We start from the raw sequence: 21,994 nt of genomic DNA on the forward strand, positions 1-21,994 counted from the left end.
CTCCGCGAGAGCATCCACCACTTGTTGCCAGTAGTATGCCACCTGGGGGCATGCCCACGCCAAGTGGAGAAAGTCGGCGCCATCGGCGCGGCAACGTTCACAGCGATCATCTTCTGTCAGGCCAAATCGCCGCTTCCTCACCGGCGTGTAGTACACCCGCTGCAGGAATTTATAATGGATGATCTTCAATCTGCTGCTGGCAGAGATGCGGGCGGTGAGCGCACAGCAATGGTACCACTGCTCGTCCGATATATCAACCGCAAGTTCAGCAGACCAGCGCAGCCGCGCACTGGAGTCCGGCATCGGGGCAGCTCCCCTAAGTTGTCGGTATAGGCCGGAGACCAAGTGGGTCCCTTCCTGTGAACGCAATAGGAAGTGCAACGGTGGCAGAGTTTCAGGCTCACTAGGAAATTCGGGCAGGATGTCTCTCATCCCTGCTCGTAGCCGCGCATAGTAAAAGAGCTCGAGAGGAGTGCGTTCATGTTCAGCAAAGAATAGGTCCGCCGATTTAAAGGTACCATCGGAAAATAAGTCTCCCCAGCAGGAAACTCGTACCTTAGCACAGAGTTTGCGAAACCCCGGTTCTCCCAGGAGGGTAAGATCAGGGTGATGTGTAAGCGGCAGCCTGGGCGAGTAAAGCAGTTTACAGTGCAACTCTTGGTCATGCGTCGCCACGCATCCAATGTGCAGGAGACCGACGTATTGGGTGTGGTGATGGAAGATTCAGGGCAATGGAGCAAACCATTGAGCGGGAGAGGGTGTACGATCCAATCCTCCACCGCTATATGCGGCATGAAGGGAGTAGGAGCCATCCAATGGTAGGCAAAGTGTGCCTGTGCACACTGATAGTAGGCCTCAAATTCAGGGACATCAAAACCCCCCTTATCATAGGGGAGGGTGAGCGTGGACCACTTAAGCCGGGGACTTCCGCCTCCCCAAAAGAGCCGCCGCAGCTCCGTCCGCAGAGTTCGGAAGAAGTAGGCCCCAGGGAAGTAAGGTATATTGAGAAAAAGGTAGAGGAAGCGGGGGAGTATCACCATTTTTATGAGCGATGCTCTCCCAGCCATGGACAGTGGCAGAGTAATCCAGCGGTCCACTGAGGCGATCAGTCTGGTTACCGCCACCCCGTAATTGGATCGCAGTGTCTCGTCCCTGTCGCGCGAGATGCAGATTCCAAGGTAGCGGAGGTCAGACCGACACCACTCCAGTGGGTAATCAAGAGGAAAAGTAGTCACCGCCTCGGTTAAAGGGAAAAGTTGCGACTTAGACCAGTTGATGTGAACACCGGACAGCCCGCCAAACAGTACAAATTCCCTGAGTAGGGGATTGAGATATATTTCGGGGTGCTTGACATACAGCGTGATGTCATCCGCATAAAGGGACACATCAATCTGGCGCTGTAAACACTGCACTGCACCGCCACGATGTAGTTGGCGCAATCAACAGGCAAGAGGCTCGACCGCTATGGCGAATAATAGGGGGGAGAGTGGGCACCCCTGTCTCGTGCCCCTGGTCAGTGCGATAGGCTGTGATATGTGACCATTGGTCAGTATTCTCGCCGTGGGGCGAGTGTAGAGCAAGTGGACCCAGGAGATAAATAACTTGGGAAACCCCATACTGGCCAGCACCGAGAATAGGTATGGCCACTCAACGGAGTCGAAGGCCTTGGTCACGTCGAGGAAGACGGCTGCCACAGGCGTGTCGGGGTGCACCGTGCGAAGCAAGGAGAAGAGCGTGCGAAGGTTGTGGGATGTAGATCTACCCGCCACAAAGCCTGATTGATTGGGCAGTACAAGCCTAGTCATCAATAGCGACAGCCGGTTGGCCAAGACTTTGGCAAGTATTTTTACGTCACAATTTAGGAGGGAGAGCGGTCGATAAGAATTAACGGATTTGGGGTCTTTATCAGGCTTAAGGAGTGACGTGATCACCACTTCGCGCATGGAACAGGGGAGTACCCCATCACATAGGGATTCAGAGAAGACCTCGCCGAGCACTGGGGCCATGATGTCGATGTAAGTTTTATAGAACTCGGCCGGTATGCCATCGTTTCCTGGGGCCTTGCCATTCTTGAGGTACATTATGGCCTCGCGCACCTAATCCCGCTCAAACGGTGCCGCCAGGAACGCCCTATCCCCATCGCTCAGCCAGCATAGTGCCACGTCGTTGAGGTAATCAGAATAGGACACATCGGGCCCCGCCGTGGAAGTATAGAGTGAGTGGTAATGCGCCACAAACGTGGCGAGGATCGCATCCGAGTCCCTGATAGCAGTGCCAGAGGTGTCTGTGATTTCTAATATGGTGTTATGTGCTCGCGGAGGTCGTGTGATCATAGCGAGCGCCTTCCCGGGCCTGTCCCCCTCACAGTATTTGCGGGCCTGCCAGTGTTTGCCCCTGAACTTGGCCTCCCGCGCAGCCTCCTCTTCATACCGTGACAGCGTCTCTCTAAAGGTGGACTGTAGGTCAGGACCACTATTAGACACCATGCGAAGTTCTAAACCCCTCAGTTCCCTCTCCAATGTGCTGATGGATGTAAGGATAGTACGTAATACACCGTGGCTTTTGGAGATGCAGTATCCCCTAATGGTAACCTTGAAAGCCTCCCATATGTGCTCTACCGAGTCCACCGACCCCTGATTTCTAGTGAAAAAATCCGCTATCTCTTCCTCCAGTTCAGTGTGAAACAGGGTATCAAGAAGGATATCAGGGCGAAGTCTCCATTGCGGTCGTGGACTGTCCCACCCCGGTGTGTGAAAGTGTAGCAAGACAGGACTGTGATCTGAGTATGTCCTCGGCAGGTGACGAACCCCCACCAGTTCCACAGCCACATCTCTAGTAAGGAAGAAATAGTCTAGGCGTGCCCAGGTCCCAGTATGTGATGTAAAGTGTGTGCCTTCCCTTCCAAGGGGGTGCATGTGCCGCCAGGCGTCCAGTAGTCCGCCCTCCTCAATGATGCCCTCCAGCGCCTCACGTGCCCTGGGCTTGTAGGAGCATACTCCATCCGCTCTATCCAGCTGAGGCAGCAATGCTAGGTTGAAGTCCCCTCCCCAGACTATGTGTCGTGATGCAACAGAGAGAATCTTGCCCCACAGAGTGGTGAAATAGGCGGGTGTGTCAGCATTAGGTGCATATGTGGTTACAAACGTGTACGTGTCACGGCCTATCCTGCCCCAGAGCAGCGCATACCTGCCTTCCTTGTAGAGCAATTCTCCGTATCTCTGAAATGGGATCTTGCGGGCAATGAGGATAGCAACTCCCCTCGAATATGAGGAGTATGAGGAGAAGGCTCGTTCTCCGGCCCACCTACTCGCAAAAAGAGTCCTGCCTTGTGGAGATAGATGCGTTTCCTGCAGCATAGCTAACATTACATGATGTCTATCGAGATAGGCAATAACATTGCGACACTTTTTGGCATCATTCAACCCTCTAACATTCCAGGACATACAGGTCAATTGGGTGTTCACTGCTGAAGTAGCCATTGACAGCACAACAAGTAATATATAAGTGCCAATATAGGCAGCATGAAATATCTACCTCCGCACCACCAGCATCAATGCGTACACCAAATCAAATTCCAAGCATAAAGTCCAGTAGAAAATTGCCTCATAAAACATCCCCCCTCCACCCACCCCAGCATCCCAATCATGCCAGCAGCCAAGCAATCCCACCCAACTTCCCAACCTCCCTCCCTCCCCCCCCAACTTAAGCAACCTCAACAGCTGAAACGTCAGCAAGTCAAAGGGGATCTCCCAGTAGGGGTAAGACATAGAGCACGCACAGCCACCTCTCAGACCCCAGCCTCGCTCCTATGCCGCCCTCGGTGGAGACTAGGGCCAAGAGAGTGGTCCTTGGTTTACGTTACCACAGGGGTGTAGAGTCTGTGCAGGGCCATCGTCCACTTGGTCCCCCGCGCCTGTGTGCCAACTGGTGGAAAGACCTTAAACCAGCGTAGTCGATGTGCGTAGTATAGTGCGTGTAATCAGTTAGTCTTCGTGTGGCGCCGGGGATAAGTCGGCGTCGTCATGGTCCTCCACAGCATCGCGGTCGCCTCTGCGCGCTCTCCGGAGCGTCTTGATGAAGTCTTCTACTTTCTGCGGATTGATGAAGAACCGTTGCTTGCCCTGGTGGGTGATTCAGAAAAGGGGGTGGTGATGAACAGAGTGTCTGAATTAAGCAGACCACTCTTACCCAGTCCAAAGATCAGGGCTTGATCCATCACCGTTTTTTAGCTCACTGCACCATCCCAGCTCAGAACTTGGCTATATGCAAATTAGTCTGACCCTGGCCCAGTGCATCATGGGAACAGGGCAGACCAAACTACCAAGCCAATTCTTATACTGGGAAGGAAACAAGCTACCGTGGACCGGTTTCTGGCATTTCAGCCGTCTTCGGCCCGGCTTGCTTGAATCCTGATGGTGCAATGAGCTAGGGACTCACATCTGAGTATACCCTTCCACGCTTATGGTGGACAAAAATGATTCAGAAAAGGGGGTGGTGATGAACAGAGTGTCTGAATTAAGCAGACCACTCTTACCCAGTCCAAAGATCAGGGCTTGATCCATCACCGTTTTTTAGCTCACTGCACCATCCCAGCTCAGAACTTGGCTATATGCAAATTAGTCTGACCCTGGCCCAGTGCATCATGGGAACAGGGCAGACCAAACTACCAAGCCAATTCTTATACTGGGAAGGAAACAAGCTACCGTGGACCGGTTTCTGGCATTTCAGCCGTCTTCGGCCCGGCTTGCTTGAATCCTGATGGTGCAATGAGCTAGGGACTCACATCTGAGTATACCCTGGTGGGTGACTCGCAGTTTCGCAGGGTACAGTAGTGCATAGTCGATCTGAGCCTCTCGCAACTTTTTTTCACTGGTAGGAATTTGCGCCGCTCCTCCTGAACCATTGGCGTAAAGTCTGGGTAGATGGAGAAAGTGACACCATTATATTGCAGCGGCCCTTGAGACCGGGCCGCCCGGAGTGCAGTGTCCCGATCACGGTAGTTCAGCAGCCGGGCAATTATGGGACGGGGTGGTAGGCCAGGTTTGGGCATAGGAGCCAAGGAGCGGTGCACCCTTTCGACAATAAACTGAGGTGAGAAGGCATCCTCACCAATGGAGCCCTTGAGCAATTTCTCGATATACAGTTCCATTCTGCCCGTATCTGTGGATTCCAGAACGTTGGTGACCTGTATGTTGTTCCGACGGCTGCGGGCTTCCAAATCTTCATTTTTTGCCGCTATGACCCTGAGGATGTTGTCCATCCTGGACAATTGAGTGGTATGTGATGTGGCGATATCCGAGGTGTCAGAGATACGCTGCTCCGCAGCCGTAATGCGCTCTTCATGACGGTCGACCTTGTGTACTAATGCGTCTAGCCGGGCAGTGACACCATCGACTTTCTCGACAACAGTGGCGAAGCCCTGCCTCATCTCCTGTATCAGGCTAGTCAGGTCGGCGTCCTTAGCAGAAGAGGCGGTAGCCTTTGGGGACGACGTGCTAGGATCTGGATCCAGCTGCGTAGATTTTGCGCCCTTCCTCGCGGCATCGAAGCTGAGTTTGGTCTGGCGGTTCTCAGGTCGCACCATGGTGGCGATGAGGTTCAGCGCCTTAGAACCTCAGGACGCAGCAGCCTTACAGGCCGTCACTCAGGGTCTTTACCGCCAGGGAGCAGAGCAACAGCAAGTGCCCGACAGAAGAACACTCCAGTCGCCCAGCAAGGGTCGCTGCGGAGGCTATGCGAGCTCTAGGTGAGGCAGGGCAAGCACCGTGTGGTCCGTTGGCAGGGTGGGCGGTCGTGCCCAATTGGCGGTGGCGCCAGAGCCCAACTCCTCGTCTCAGCTGTTCACACCAACGGCTCGACAGGCCCAGTTGTGGGGGGCGCAGGATTGGTCGAGCCTCAGTGGGGGATCACAACCCAGATGCGGTATTCAACCTGGGGGTGCAGCTTCAGGCCCCCCGCACTCAGTGCAGATCAGCCAAAGGAAGGGTCAATGCAGAACAGCCTTAGGATGATTGGAGGGGGGGAGGCTCAGACTTCGCAGCAGTCAGGGCCTGGCTATGTGGCAACCTGCAATGGCGTCATGATGGCCGGGGCAGCGTGAGTGTCCAGGGCCGACCAAGGCCCGATGCGGCAGCTCCGGCAGTTTCAAGAGCTCAGGCCCGATAGTCTGCCCACCCGTGGGCAACACACAAAGCAGTTCCGCCTCCCGAGGGCTTCTGACAGGCACAGGCTCCTTTAGGGGTCGGGGGACGCCGTGTCCGTCCCCAGGCAGTCTCCAAATTGGGAGCACAGCGGCCGCCCGCTGTGCAATCAGCTGGGACAGTAGCGGCAGTCCACCGGTAAAAGTCTGGCCAAGAGTCCTCCAGCCGCGCCGCAGATCGGCCTAGCCCCTCGTGGTCATCCCCGGCCCAGCGTAGCCTGCTGTAGCCGGCCGCTCGCACACCTCAGCTCCGAGGCACCAACCGGGAAATCTTCAAAAGGGCACAGCTCAGGCTCCGAGCCCCGCAGCGCCTCCAAACTCGGGTCGAGTGTGGGGATAGGTGTCCTGCAGCAGAGCAGCGGGTAATTAATGGACTGTGTCCCCTGTGGTAGAGGATTAGTGCAGGATTAGTATCCAAGGAGCGAGAGCTGCGAGCCTAGGCAGCCATTCCGTTTGCGCGCCCTCTAGCGCCCCTCTGGTGGAAGCAATACTTGCCTACAACAAGTAACATTGGAACTTACTGTGACCAGACATGCGATGTCTGGTACCATCCCTCAATAGTCTTGATCATTCAGCATCAAATAGCTCCCATTAGAGAGCAGCTCGAACACTGGATGAATCACGGAGCTGGGGAACCCATTAAGTAACAGGACAAGTTTGCAACTGAAGCGTTACAGGCCCAATGAAGCAAAATGTCCTTGCAAACTAAGGACCCCCTTAAAGCACTTTTACAGTTTGAACCGCTGAGGAAAACTTCAGTATCCCCATTCCTGCATCCATTACTGTTCGGAAATTCCCAGTACCCGTGTATGTACCCTTCCCCTAGCACTTCATATCTTCCTACCTGATACTATTTGAAGCAGTATTGAAATTGAAATGTCATGGCTGGAAGTGTAATATAGCCATGGCTTAACCATTCTGTGAAACGTGGCACAGCCCCGGTGAAATGCAATTGGTCCAATTTTTCACTGTGCAACATGATATATTTTGCATCTATGCATGTCATAACCATGTGTCTTTCCGTCAGATTGTATACAGAGAATAGAGTCGTGATGTTGATATAACCAAGTCATATGGCCAGAACGTAATGATTGTAGCATTCATCTTAATGATACAATGGACCTCGATTACTATTGTCCATGTCGTAAAATAGACACATCCTGTTCCATTATATCTAATCCAGAAGACACAATGTTGCCCAGTGAATACATTCTGGATGATAAAGTGGTCATACCATTGTCTGCCACAGCCAAAGCCTTTTTAAGGTTAACCTTATCTAATGTCACATAGTCTCTCAGCAGCCTCTTGTTGGGAGAATTTCCATAGCTCATTGTAAATAGCATACAAGAAGTGTTTCTTACTTGCCTTCTGGGGACCTAACAAAAAATCCCTAAGATCCATATCATAGGAGATAAGGGACAAGTGTTGTTTCACTTGGGACAGTGTCGAGGTCTTTAGTCACTCTAGACATAACTTCCCAAAACTGTAAGATGTTACCACCCTGAGTATTCTGATGGTACACAGTGCTGATCAGGCTTATGGATACTAAACCCTTTGGTGATACCCTGGAATCTTGAATGACATCTATTTATGTCAATAGGCCAAACTAACCATTCCTTCCAATTACGGTCTGATGAATTGTAAGAACCATTGTGTAGATTTGCATTTAATGTATCTTCACTGTGTAGTGTAAAGTTTTGCCAACTCTCATAGTGTGTAAGTGAGGAAATCCAAGGTGTGTTCAAATTTTTGATCTTGGCTAGGCGAAGACAGGAAGTCTGTTGCATAATTTTGTATAGGAAAATCATGTGCTGTGGTATGAGGCATGCTCTAAATAGGACCTCAATTCCCTGAATCTGCCAAACTTTAGTCCCCCAGACAGATAGTGTCCCTCCAAAAGTCAAAACCCCGTACACAGTTGGGAAATAAAGAAAGCAGAGTATATCAGCTTAATGTTAGTAAGCATATTCTTCCTTGTAGATGTAGCCTATAGTACTAAGAGGCTGTATCTGAAGTGTTAAACCCAGAAAAATAACCCAGACAAATAAGCAAACATCACTACTTTTGGAACCAGACATATTGAGCAGTTTTACCCAGTATATTATCTAGTAAGTGATTCTTTTCTTTAGATTCGTTGGGATATAGCGCAATCATTAATGCTGATATCCCTCACTTATCGGTAATTCATTTCAACATACAAATTGATTATTAGATTTATTTTGGCGCACACTATATATATATACGTTTGGAGCGCCCGCATATTTTTCTGTGTACCTGTTCCTTAACGTCCACGTGATTGTCATCTAGCGATTGGGTCCTTTTCTACATTTTTCGAAGATAAGATATAGAGTAAGCTCTGTTGGGCTTGTCATTGGATTTTTAGTGAAGCATCTTTATATAGGTTCCATTTCAATAGAAATGTTTATGGATTGACCTAATTTTTGCTGCTTCTCTTCCTGTGACAAACAGGGCGGAGATGATATTTTACTTGGCTCTAGGCTGGGTTTTTTTCCCCAACTCTTTTTCGCTTTTTACACATATCAACCCTTTGCAATTTTTTAATTATTATGTTTTTTATCCACTACATACCTGTTATTTATTTTTCTGAACACTAATATATTTCCTCTACTCTCGTCTTCTTGTTGGTCCACAGGATTTTCTGTTACCTATATGGTGCTTGCTCCATACTACGCCTATCCTCTGTACTTCACTGGTCACTCGCTATTCTAAATCAACATCACAGACCTAGGTGAGCATTTGCAGACAAAAGAGTTATTTATGGGCAGTTGTCCATTTAGGGGTAAATGGCTTTACTTTGTCGTGCTTAGACACATTAGAAGGCCACTTTTCTGTAGGCATAATAGACGTCTAAAGTCTCATTCTGTCTTTGTTATATCAAGATGTCAACTTTATACCAGTATGACATGTGCCATAATGTTTCCTATCTTTGTTTTCCCTGCATATTTCCCCTCTCTTCTCCCTCCAATCCCAATGTCCTTTTGGATAGGTTACTCGAGCTTAGAAGTCTCAATGTCACTTTATAATGATATATATACTAAGATCAATTGTTTCTTAACTTAGTTTCATGTGTTTTTAAAGATTGTTTGATAATCACATATGAACTGAAATATTTTTTATCAGTGTCTAGGCCCCCAGAAGATCTGCTGAGATCTGTTCACATTATGTGTGCTAATGTTAATCTTTCTTTCCAACACACAGTTTTTGCTGTGTCTTCCATCTTGAATTGATGCTTTAAAGTTATGATGTTTAAATGTTTTGTACATTAGGTGTTATTTATGATAAATGTAAGTAATTCGTATTATGTCATGTTTGCTTTCAGCCCTGACGAAGTTACAACACGTAACGAAACGCGTTGGCTGTGTATGTCTTTTTGGTATAATTACCTAAATAAAGAAAAGAAAATTCAAGACTACAAGTACCTGCATAATTCCTTTGAGTGCGCCTTCCATTCTGTCCCCATATCTGGTTGTTGTATTTGTGCCCAGGGAGAACGGGCACAGGAAGTGTGCTGTACCATCCTTATTCTTATCTAGACTAGTGTTTTGGTTGTGCTAAACCTTGGTCTTGTTGTCCTGTTGCTTCTGTTAACATCTGTACAAATATTGATGAACTACCTTTTGGCGGTTTTGGGCAATGATCCCATTGATGGTAGGTGAAAACATTACGTGGGAAAGTTGCTTTATGCAAACATAAGTGACCATTGTGTCGTTAACAAAACATGTCACCAAAACTAGATGTATCGTTTGAAAATGCAGTGGGTTGTTCTAAATCAGACTACATAGTATGCACAGTTTCAAAGTTTCAATCATCAGAGTACTAGAAGTGATGATTTTGCTTAGAGAAATTCTGAACAGTTGAGGTCTTCTTAAAAGTTCAGTAGGGCCATACACATCATAGGAAACTCTGTCTCAGGCTAATCCTTCAGGAACTGGAACTGCTGTAATGTTCACTAAGGACAGGTCCCTCTCCTAACGGTGTGATGATGCATGCGGTTCTAGGACCAAGTTCACATGTTGCACTGCAGAGCCTTCTGGGAGGTAATGTCCATTCAGGAGCAAGAAAAAGACAGTCACTATACCAATCCAAAGGACAAGGAACAGTAGACCAAGTGCAATCCAGAGCTGCAGTCAGGGAAAAATAAAGTGTGTCTTTTTCAGCCAAAGGTAGAAATCATGATTTTGTTGTTTGCGTGGAACCGGCGGTGGCAATAACTTGGATTCATTTGGATTCGATGACAAATCATCAAAATTGATGAAGTAGCCAGAAGCAGTCCAATCTATCTTTGGTAGCTCAGCAGGTTTTGTGGAACTGGCAGATACCTCCATCTGAGACATATTCACATAGACATCGGTATTAGGCCGAGTTGAGATCTGTGTGTTATTTGTAGTTTGATGTTGCTGAGTTTTAACAGGTACAAGTTGCATTCCGTTGTAGGTAACTCCTTCACTTCGCAGAGTGGAGTCTTGAAAAGTTATTCATCTTTCCATCTGAACTTCCTGAATGGTAGCGAGAAGAGTTCGGTGGCTACCTAGAAGCCCACGCAGCCTACTGTTGAGTATCGGGCACAACGTGTGAGTTGATCAGTTTGAGATGAATCTCTTGTCTTTGCAGCCGGCAAGGGGAGGAAGAAGTACAATTCTTGTTCCTTCGACAGCCAGGACAGGTACAGGCGCTCTGTAAGATGGCCCAAATTCTTTTTTGTCCGCTATCTTTTCTCTGAACAGGTCCCTAATCTTCGGGACCCAGGCAGGTCTTGCCGGAACAGCTTTCACTTTTCCAGTGGCGGTGCATTTTACTTGTACGTTGCTTTGTAATGCTCAGACTTCATTGAGTTCCTGTAAAACAGCCAAATGATTATTGATCATTGATGTGAAGCCAAAGCCTGGAACGAGCTCCCTGTGAACATCAGATGCTCCCCCACCCTCCTCACTTTCAGGAAGAACCTCCAGACCTGGCTCTTTGGTTGAACCGGAGCTGCCCCCTCCCCCAGCGCCTTGAGACCCTCACGGGTGAGTAGCGCACTTTATAAATGCCCTGATTGATTGATTGAAAATAGATTTTTCATCTTCCACTGTACTGCCATAATTGAGGTCTGGTACCCACATGCTTATCTTGAGCAGGACTTCATATGGAGTACGGGCTGTAGGAGAGTAGGATCTGCATACTATGGTTACCCCCACTTTTTGCTGGTGTTTCACAGTTTTTTTTTACTTAAGTCTGGCAGGGGCCCTGCTATACAGGACCCCAGCCTAGCTGCTTCCTCTCTAAATTGATTGCATGTACTTTAGGTACACTCTAGATTGTTTACTGGGTTACCCTTGTGAGTCCCTAGTTTATGGTATCTTAGGTACTAAGGGTATAAGTACCCCAGAGGCCTACCAGGGGCTGAAGCATGTATTATGCCACCCCTGGGAAGCCTTCCAAAATGGCACCACAAGTCTGCTACTGCAGCCTTGGTAAGGGGGAGCATGCACCCCTTACTAAGATGTAGGTTACTATATCTACCTTTAATCACTGACACATATAAACCAATAAGTCACTCCAATGGCAGGTCTTATCAATCCTGAAGGCAGGTTGCTTGGTTTTGTGTGAGAGGGTGCCCATGCATGACCTGGACCCCTCTACAGCGTTCAGAATCTATTCTCTGATGCTGTTCTGTGATGCAGCCAGACCATATACTCTTAAGTGCATTATAACCTCTCAGTAAATACTAACTTGGGAATAGCTGCATGGAAACATGTTGTGTTTGGTGTCAAACACTTTGAAATCCTACCTCCCCACCAGTTCTGGTGGCGGGGTAGAATTCCACCCTTCTAGAGGGAGAAGACATGTACACACTTACCTACCGGTAATAGTTTAAAAAGAGACCCAAAATGGATGCAGCCACAGACACGAGTCTGACCTCCTGCTGCTGGATGAAACTCCGGTACTGGACAATAGGTTTCCTGTCACAGGGAGGTGTAACCACCACCCAGACAGGCTTTAGTGTATTGGGGCTGGGTGGGTGCATTCATAGGATGCTTTTCAGACAGTGAAGTGTGGCTCAATGGTTAGAGCGGCAGACCCTGATGCAGAGGTCTGGCCTGGGACCAGGGTTCAATTCCCGCCTCGGCGGGTCTTGGGCTCAATTTCCTCGCACCTGATAATTCTCACCTTGGTGCCTATTCCAACCATGGGTTCCACTCTGCAACTCTGGGCAATAGCTTGCTTAATCTCCACAACGGCCCCGACAGCGCTGGGATGCCTGGCTTCACCTTGGAGGTGCCCAGGAGTGGACATTTCACAGGGAAAAGCCAGGAAGGGTTCCATAGTGGTATGCGTTACAGCGCCAGGACACCCCAGTTGGGGTATTACTGAGCTTTACAAGTACAAATTACAATTACATTACATTACACTGCTGGGGGCACACTTGGTCTCCCTGTGCATACCCCAATTCAACCCGGTTGCAGGGGTGCTCAGTCCCTGCTCTGGTGTGAAACTGGACAAAGGGAAAGGGGTGTAACCACCCCCCTCCCTGGAACCTCCCATAGGTGGGTCCCTAGAGTATGTCCAACCTGTTAACTTAGTATACGTATGGGATCACAGTCCTTAGGACTTCCGATTACACCTGGATGAAACTCTGCAACATATATCCTGGAACTGGGGGCGTGGCCACGGCGGCGACCGGAATGGCTGCTTCACTGTGAAGCTCCTCCATGCGGGCTCCGGTAGGCGGCTGAACATGATGTAAAACCCGCTCCTAGGCCCCACATAGACAGCACATCCGACAAGTAGAGCCGTCCTGCTCTTCCGGGCGGCTTCCGAGAAGAGGGGACAGTCTGATGTGGACGCATCGGCGGAGGGGAACTGAGGCTGGCGGGCCTCGGCGCCATCTTTCCCTTTCTGCGCCTGATAGCGGGTGAGTGCCTCTCTGGGCTGCGCCGCTGACCCTGCACGCCCTTGCCGCTCCGCCTGTGGGCTCCCCCGTTCGCGGTGGGTGCTCCGTGGGCCTTCGGGTTGTGGTTCCGGGCTCTTGGGCGCTGCCGGGGCTTTCGGGCCTAGGCGCGGCCTGGAGCCGGGGCCTCGATTTGGGGGCTTGCGGTAGGGCTAGTGCGGCGGACGGGGGTCCTTGTTTGGCGGGGGGCTGTGGGCGTGGGTGGTGGGAGCTCTGGGGAGGCCTCCCTGGTGTCATTGGCGGCCTGCCCAAGCAACTCACGGACAGACTGTGTATTCCCCCCTGTGCTCCTGCAGTGTTGGCAAAGATACAGGCTATGGCGAAGGTACAGGCTATGGGGAGGCACGGTCCGGACACTTCCATGGATTGTTGAAGGGGTGTGCTCCCTTCTGGGGAACTGACTCTCGGACTGCTGCCTCCTTCATGTGTGGCCCCTGACTGGTGCACACCACAAATGGTACTCTAAGGATGGACGCGTGATTTGAAACGCTCCTTCCCCTTTCACGGAACTGCGTGGCCTAGTAAATCACTGCGTACTAGATCCAATTTGGTCCTACGCTCCCCACAAACGTCTGGTTTTGCGCCCTGACTGTGCTCCACCCGGTCCCCTGCCGCACAAGAGATACATACTGGCATCGCGCTTTTTACTATATTGCGCTTTCATTGGATCCGGCCATGGGGAAAAGAGACCCTAACCAGAGGAAGCTAAGCTTTGTCAAGACTCCGCTATTGGTGACGGACCCTCCGCCTAGTTCCACTGCCGGGGCGGATTGCGCACCGGAGGGGAGGGATGCCGCTACTATGGTTGCCACCATGATGGGTGAAATGCGTGCGGGCTTCAAGGCTCTTGATACGCGCTTCGACACCCTGGAACAAAAACTTGCGGATATGGGCTCCAAGGTGCAGGCCCATGACAGACGCCTTGATGTGGTGGAATCCAGGGTTTCGGATGTTGAGGACGGCGCGGCCAAAACGCTTAAGAGGCTGGAACGTGTGGAGAAAATTCTCAAAGATGTGGCTATAAAAAATGAGGATTTGGAAGCGCGTAGCTGACGCAACAACCTACGCATAATTGGCGTGGCAGAGACAACAGCGACGGGGCGTTTTGACACTTTTGTTGAACAATTGCTTATTGATTTGTTCGGCAGAGAAACATTCACGGATGGCTTTGTAGTGGAGCGTGCCCATAGGTCGCTGGGACCTAGACCTCGCCCCGGTCAAGCCCAGCGCCCCATAATTGCCAGAATCATGAATTTCCGCGACCGGGATGCCGCGCTCCGCGCCGAGCGGGAGGCGGGGGAGGTGAGATGGCAGGGTGGCACTCTGTCCTTCGTTCCAGACTTTACGGTGCAGGAGGCGAGGCGCAAGTTCAACGGCATCAAGGCGACTCTGCACAATCTTGGTATGAAATATGGAATGTTGTATCCAGCAAGATTGAAGGTGGAGGTGAATCGCAGATATCGCATTTTTGAATCTCCCGCAGAAGTCCAAGACTTTTGTCAAGGTTACAAGAAACAAGACTCGCCTTCTGCCTCCAATAATGCGCCGCACTCCCCTCCTTGAGTGGACACGCAGACCAATGTGGAACTTTTTTGCAGAAACTGGTCAGGGCTGATAAAAGTTACGTGCTTAATGGCTTGACTTTGCTGATGTTGTTTCAAATTGATGTGGTTTAACAGCGGATAGTTACATGGCCGATTCCGATTGAGTGGCCTAGTAGGATTGCCCGCATGGGGTGGCGTTGCTTACCCCTATTGCTCATGCCTTATTGTTTTCCTTTCCGGGGATTTTCTTCTGTTGGAAATGTTTTTGCTTCATGATATGGTTATTGTTCTTGAAGATTCGCGGGTTACGACAGTGTGCGCAAATGGGGATTGCCTCTCCTGGGCTGTTGGGAGGCGGGGTGGCGGGTGGGGGGAGAGGTATGTTAAGCTTTTCGAGATCTTTTTTGTGAGAGTGATTGTGAGAATGCTGGGAGCGAGATGCTGGGATCATTGCTATTGGACGGCATCATTGGTTTTGTGCTATGGCCAGGATAGGTAGGCAGTCTGGCCCGTCCAGACTTACATTGATGTCTTGGAATGTTCGGGGCTTGAACACCACACGGAAACGCAAACAGGTATTGAACTATGCAGCGCGACACAGGGTGGATGTCCTCTTTCTTCAGGAGACACACTTGGCACCGTCCGCTAATGTTTCAGTTGCCAGGAGTTGGGGTGCACACAGATTTTTTTCTAATTTTAGCACTTATGCTAGGGGTGTTGCAATCTTAATACATAAGCGTGTTCCATTTGTGCTAACTGGAAATGTCACGGACAGGGAAGGTAGATATGTGCTGCTGACTGGAGTATTTATGGGGTTCAAGATCGCCATGGTTAGAGTCTACGGGCCTAATGCTGATTCCCCCACCTTTTTTCAGGAGCTTCAATTGTCACTCCTTAATTCTGACATAGATCTGCTGGTCATGGAGGGCGATTTTAATGTAGTGCTGAACCCGGAGAGGGATAGTACTTCCACCTCCCCGGACTCCAAAGCCCGGTCCAGAAAGGTGCTCGCTGATATTTGCTCACACTTCTCACTGATAGACAGAGAAGCCAGGATGCACCCCAATGCGCCAGAGTTTACACATCATTCTGGGTTCCACGGAACCAGCACTAGAATAGACTATTGGCTGCTCTCTCCAGGGGTCGCTGGATGGGTGGATACCATTTCTACTCTACCACGTACTTTATCGGACCATTCCCCCATTGTACTGAACCTGCTAATTCCCAGACAGGGCGGTTATGAGACACAGTGGCGATTCCCAGGAAGGGCCCTGTTGGACCCGGTTTTTAAGGAGGATATCCGCAGCGCTATTGAGGAGTACTTTGATATCAATACCGGTTCTGTTAGCACTTGGGCAACGCTGTGGGAGGGATTCAAAGCCACCATTCGAGGGGTGTTTATCGACAAACATGTGGGTGTCCTGAGGGAGATTCGTACCACTCTAACCCGTCTTAAAAAAGACATTGCTGGGCTTGATGGGGAGCTACACGGGAGCCTGTCCGAGGCGACAGAAGCCAAGCGGCTGGAATTGCTGTTGGAATTCAGGGATGCAGGTGATAGAGAGCTGAAATTCATGGGTAAATATCACACGGCGCGCCAGTGCAGGGAGGGAGATAGACATGGGGAGCTTCTCGCGCAATTGCTTCGCCCCCCTCGACAAGCGGCTTACATTACAGACATAGTAGACACACAGGGATCCCGACATCACTCCGCTCCTGAGGTTTGCAGCACATTTTTGTCAAACTACCGAACTCTTTACACGTCAACACTTACGAGCGAACACCGCAACCCTGGACCCCATTTGAACGAGATTGCCATGGTGTATCTTGAGAAGTATATGCAAGAGTTTCTTGCTTCCCCAATCACCCCAGACTCTATAGTAGAGGCCATTGATTCTTTGAGGGGCTCTTCGGCTCCGGGACTAGATGGCTTTTCAGGCGACTTTTACAAGGAGTATAAGGAGGAATTGGTGCCCAGACTGGTCGAGGTCTATGCAGAGGCCCTGGAGGCCGGCTTGCTGCCCCCTACGCTTAGAGAAGCGGTAATTGTGCTTCTCCCGAAGGAGGGGCGCGACCCCTCGTCTTGTGGATCATACAGACCACTGTCCCTATTGAACCTGGATTATAAGATTCTTGCCAAGGTGCTTGCAATGCGATTATCGCTTCTAATGGAGTCCATTATTTCCCCGGCGCAGTCCGGATTTGTTCCACATAGATCCACCTCTTTTAATTTGAGGACGTTGTTCTCCGTTATACACCGAATGGATCCATCGCTCCCTGCTGCGGCTGTGTTTCTTGACGCAGAAAAAGCGTTTGACACTCTGGAGTGGCCCTTTTTTTTGTCCATCATGAGGCGAATGGGGATGCCTGCGATGTTTGTGGCCACAGTGGAGTTATTATATACAGCATCTACCGCACGAATACGTCTGAATGGCACCATCACGGACAGTTTTTCACTTACGCGGGGCACCCGGCAAGGATGCCCATTATCACCGCTGCTGTTCATCCTAGCGATGGACCCTTTGGTGAGGCATTTTCAGGAGATACATCTGCACAGAGGGCTTCAGTTTTGTACTGGTCCTCTCCTCGTCTCACTTTATGCAGACGACACAATATTGTATGTCCGTATGCCACAGACTAACCTGGAGCCATTACTGTTGGAGATCGCCCGTTTTGGAGAATATTCGGGCCTCCGCATAAACTGGCACAAATCGGTCATCTTCCCGCTCACTCCCTCCACCTCCGAATGGACATGTGCCTTTCCTCTGGAGTGGAACACGGACTCCGTTAAATATCTGGGGATTCATGTGCACCTTGACACAGTGTCAATCGTCCGCTTAAACTATGGGCGCGCTCTTGATTTTCTGGAGGATCATATGGAGCGATGGCTCCCCTCCCTTTGTCTATGACGGGCCGGATTGCCATAATAAAGATGATCGTGCTTCCACGGTTTTTGTACCTGTTCAACAATATCCCGATACCTCTGACCAAGATTTTTTTCATGCAACTTCGTACACTGTTGTTGAGGTTGGTGTGGGGAGGCGGGAACCCACGGGTGTACTGGCATACCTTGACGCTCCCTTATGAGCGTGGCGGATTCGGCGTGCCCGATTTTTACTTATATTATTTAGTCGCACAGTCCTCTTATGCTTATTACTGGTTCCATCCAGATGCCAGAATTCTACATTTAAAACCAGAGGCTGACCTGGTGTTACCGGTTTCCCTTAAGACACTCCTCCCCAAAGGCTTTCCCAGGGACCCGCAGGACATACAAACGGTGTCCACCACGTGCGGGGCTTGGTATAAATTACGCAGACTGCTACACATTGACACACTTTACTCTCCCGCACTTCCTTTGCCCAATTCCCACTGGCTGCCCATCACTGACGAAAAGGTGGTGCAGCACACACTATCCAAATTTCAATTAGAAACTATTGGGGATCTTTTCCCGGAGGGGCATGTTTTCTCTGTGACCGGAGATCTTTGATTTGCTGACCGTACCTTCATGGACTCTTTCACACTGACCAGACTTAGATCTATGCTCCGAGCAGAATTTCACACATTCCCACTCCCCCCCCCGAAGAAGCTGAGATACTCACGTTCATAATACAGAGCCAGACGGGATCGCATGTTGTCTCTAAACTATATAAGCTATGTCTGTCCGCTCTCCCTTAGCGGGATGCAAAGGTGCGCGCTGCATGGGAGAGTGATCTGGGTAATCCTATTACCGACGATCAATGGGCGGCATGCTGTGCGGTTACTAGGGACGTGTCCTTGAATAGTAGGCACAAGCTTATACACTTTAAATTCCTGAGACGAATGTATTACACCCCTGCTCTAGCGCACAAGATAGATCCAAATAGGTCACATGCTTGTCCTAAATGCCGGGCGCCGCAGGCTGACTTTTCCCATCTTTCTTGGACATGTCCGAGATTACATGAATACTGGCTTCAGGTACACCGAATGCTGGGGGATATGATGGAATTGGAGTTGCTGCCAACTCCTGAAATTGCGCTGCTTGGCTATGTTGTTAATTTCCCGCGTCCTGCACGCAAGCTGGCTGCAATCGGCTTGCTCCTGGCGAAAAGAGAGATCGCATTACTATGGGGGCCAGACGTGCTCTCAGTGCGCAGGCTTGGCTCCGCAGCATGTCACATTGCAATGTGAACAGTGTGGAATACTCCAAGCAGGGACCTGTGGCTTCCCGGCCGCTTGACATTTGGGGGCCATTTCGCACATACATTGAGAAGGTCACACAGGAACAGCAGATAGAGGTGATTAACTCCATTGTACAAGTGGGGGTGGGCTAGCATGGTTGCGCTGTTCCGGACCACACCATTGACATGTTGCCGGATACTGGGCCACTGCATGTTGCGATGAAGCTAATGTAAGCATTGTGATGCAAGGTTGTCTGTGAGGCTATCTGTGAAGCGCTTGGTATTTATGTGGCCGATGTTACTTGCAAGCCCCGAACTCAATTCGACTTGGCTTGACACAGACCATGAATCAGCTTCCACCTCATGGGTGATAGTATTGTGATTCTGCATTTGATGTACCGGCTGCGCTACTCTCTTGTGTTCTCCATCGCTTACACGTTTGATTGGGGGTTTTCTTTATTTGGTATTGTTATTCTTTTATGTATATTTTGTTCTGATACTCACATAAGTTACTGTGCAATTTTTCTTGCCTTTTTTTATGTTATGGGGAGAAAATATGAAAAATATGAAGATTATTGCATTATAATCGATACCACTCCATGCGAATGTTGGTTAAACCATTGCTATTACTAATGTTGCATATTGTCTGTATATGTGATACACATGATACTGAGTGGATAGCATATATGCGAATAAAGAAATTAAAAAATATATATATATCCTGGAACTTCGACATTCTACATGACTAGAAGATGGAAGAATCTCCCTTGGGGCCAAGGCGGGACTCCCCTGCTCAAGCAGGGACCAAGAACCATCTTGCCAGTCTGAATTTCCGAATCTCCTGCCGGACCCCGAAGAATTTGTGACTCAGGACATGGACTTCCCGACATCTCAGAGGCCGACACGAGATCCCAGCAAAGCTGAGACCCACAGCCATCACGAGAGACATGAGACTAGGACTCCTGGACACTGTGCACATTTGCTAGTGCATTTACTTCCCGAGCTTTCCCAAAGTTGTGCTTTGGGCTACTTATAGTCCAAGCCTGGAGCACCATCTGCACCAAAGATTATCGTCCTACACTCCACAAGTGTTCCGTGAGCCCACTTTTAGCATTTCTGCTTGAGGCCCCTTTGTGATCCCTGGTCCGTCGACTTGTGGGTTACCACGAGACAACTCTTCTATTTCTTGGGCTTCCCTGGTTGCTCCAGATGTTCCCTGACTCCCCTCCAAAGGGTGAGTCCCTCAGACCTTGCTGGTTTGCACCAAAGCCAATCTTTGCTTGCTGCGTGGGTTGCTGTTGCCAAGGCTTGTTGGGTACAATCTAGATACCAACACCACAGCACTCAACATCTTTTGTGGGACAGCTCGAATCCAGCTCCTAGTTGTCATTGACGTCTCCTGGTCCTCGTGGCTGAAGAGTCAAGCTTCTCCTTCTTCATCTGAAAGCACCTGACATCGGTGGGCATCATTCATCGCCTTCCTGGTCACTGGCAAGTGACCCAGACTCTGTCCCCTCTGCTTTCAGGTTCTTCAGATCTTCGATCCACCCTGGGATCCACCCGGACAATTTTGACTTGGACGCCAGCCGCACTTTGCAGCAGATCGCTATTGTAAACGATGACGAAACCCAACACCAAAAGACACCTGTGCCACCGACTTCCCTGGGTGAGGTAACTTGAGTACTCCAGTGCTCCTGTGGGTATGGAATCTAGAACTGCCTAGTTCTAAAGGGGTTTGCTCCAGGTCCTCTTCTACGTGTCCTTAATCTTTGATTTTCCAACCGGGACTTTCCCCATAGAAGGTAATGGTGATTCGTGGCTGTGTTTAGACACTGCACGCGTCCCCCGTGGGTCCCCTGTGTCACTACCTTGGGTGGTTCCTCGTAGCCCCAGCGGTTCTATAGGTTCTAGGCCTTGTATCTATGTCAGCTGTGGTTCTTATACCACTTTCTTAGTATATGGTTTGGTAGGCCCCAGGGCTAATCATATATTATGCTAATTTACTCTGTGCTAAATAAGTTTACTACATGTACCTTTGCCTCTAGCCTCAGAAAGAGACTAGAGGGATGTGTTTAGAATAAATACATATATTTTATATATATACCTGGTGTGGTTCTCTTTTCATTTGGTCATTCACAAGATTATAGACTGGTAAACAAGCTGTTTTACACTCCTTCAAGACTTAGCCAGAAGGCTGCTCTCCACAGCTACCACTAGGATAGCTTCCTATAAGGTTGTCTTTAACCTACCATAAATAAGGGGTCGTTTGGACTGGTGAAAGGTGACCACTATAATAGTGGACAGCATGTGCCAGGCCAACTTCTCACACCGGCCCCCAGGGATTTTCTTGGCATGTTGTTAAGTTCCCTCTTGACCCCATATAGGTGATTGACCCAACTGCCACCCGGCCCTAATACCCTAGGTGTTAAGGATTGCTTAAAGTCCTGGTGTTTTGTCTCCATGTTTGAATTTCCCTCTGAATGATACGGGAAGACGTACCACAATGCTACACCCATACTTCCCATGGCTTCTATGTAAGCCTGTGAGCTAAACACAGGGCCACGGTCAGAATGTAATGTGCAAATTGCGTATGTCCCTATGAAGACTCGAAAATCCTTTATAACAGTTTGGGCGTCAGCCGAGCGCTGAGGCCAAAACCACTGGAATCTAGAGCATGAATCCACTGCCACTAAGATGTACTTGTAAACCCGTCAGATTGTAAGGGGCTGCAGTGGTTCAAATAGACACATGTGAGGGGTTTGTTTGATATCAGTAGTGATGTTTGAGGTGGGTGTGCTACGGTGGAACCTTTCATCTGCTGTCAGATGTCGCACTTGAAGACAAAATCCTTGGTCTGTTTAGCAAGATCTGGCCATCAATAACGCTGCTTTAGTAGTGAAACAGGAACAGCAATCCTTGCATGTGCAGAACCCAGACCCTCATGTGCAGCTAGAATTAATCCTAATCTGAGATCCATGTTTGGTATTACACTATCCCCCACTCCAGGAATTTGAGCATATGGAAAGTTTTGCGCATCTAACTTGTAACCGTCCTTGGTGACCGTCCTTGGTGACCGTCCTTGGTGACCGTCCTGACATCTCAGAAGCGGTCACTCCTCACGCTGCTCCCTGCCCTGGTA

The sequence above is a fragment of the Lissotriton vulgaris genome, chromosome 4_1 (assembly GCF_964263255.1).
Source record: "Lissotriton vulgaris chromosome 4_1, aLisVul1.2, whole genome shotgun sequence".
NCBI lineage: Eukaryota > Metazoa > Chordata > Amphibia > Caudata > Salamandridae > Lissotriton > Lissotriton vulgaris.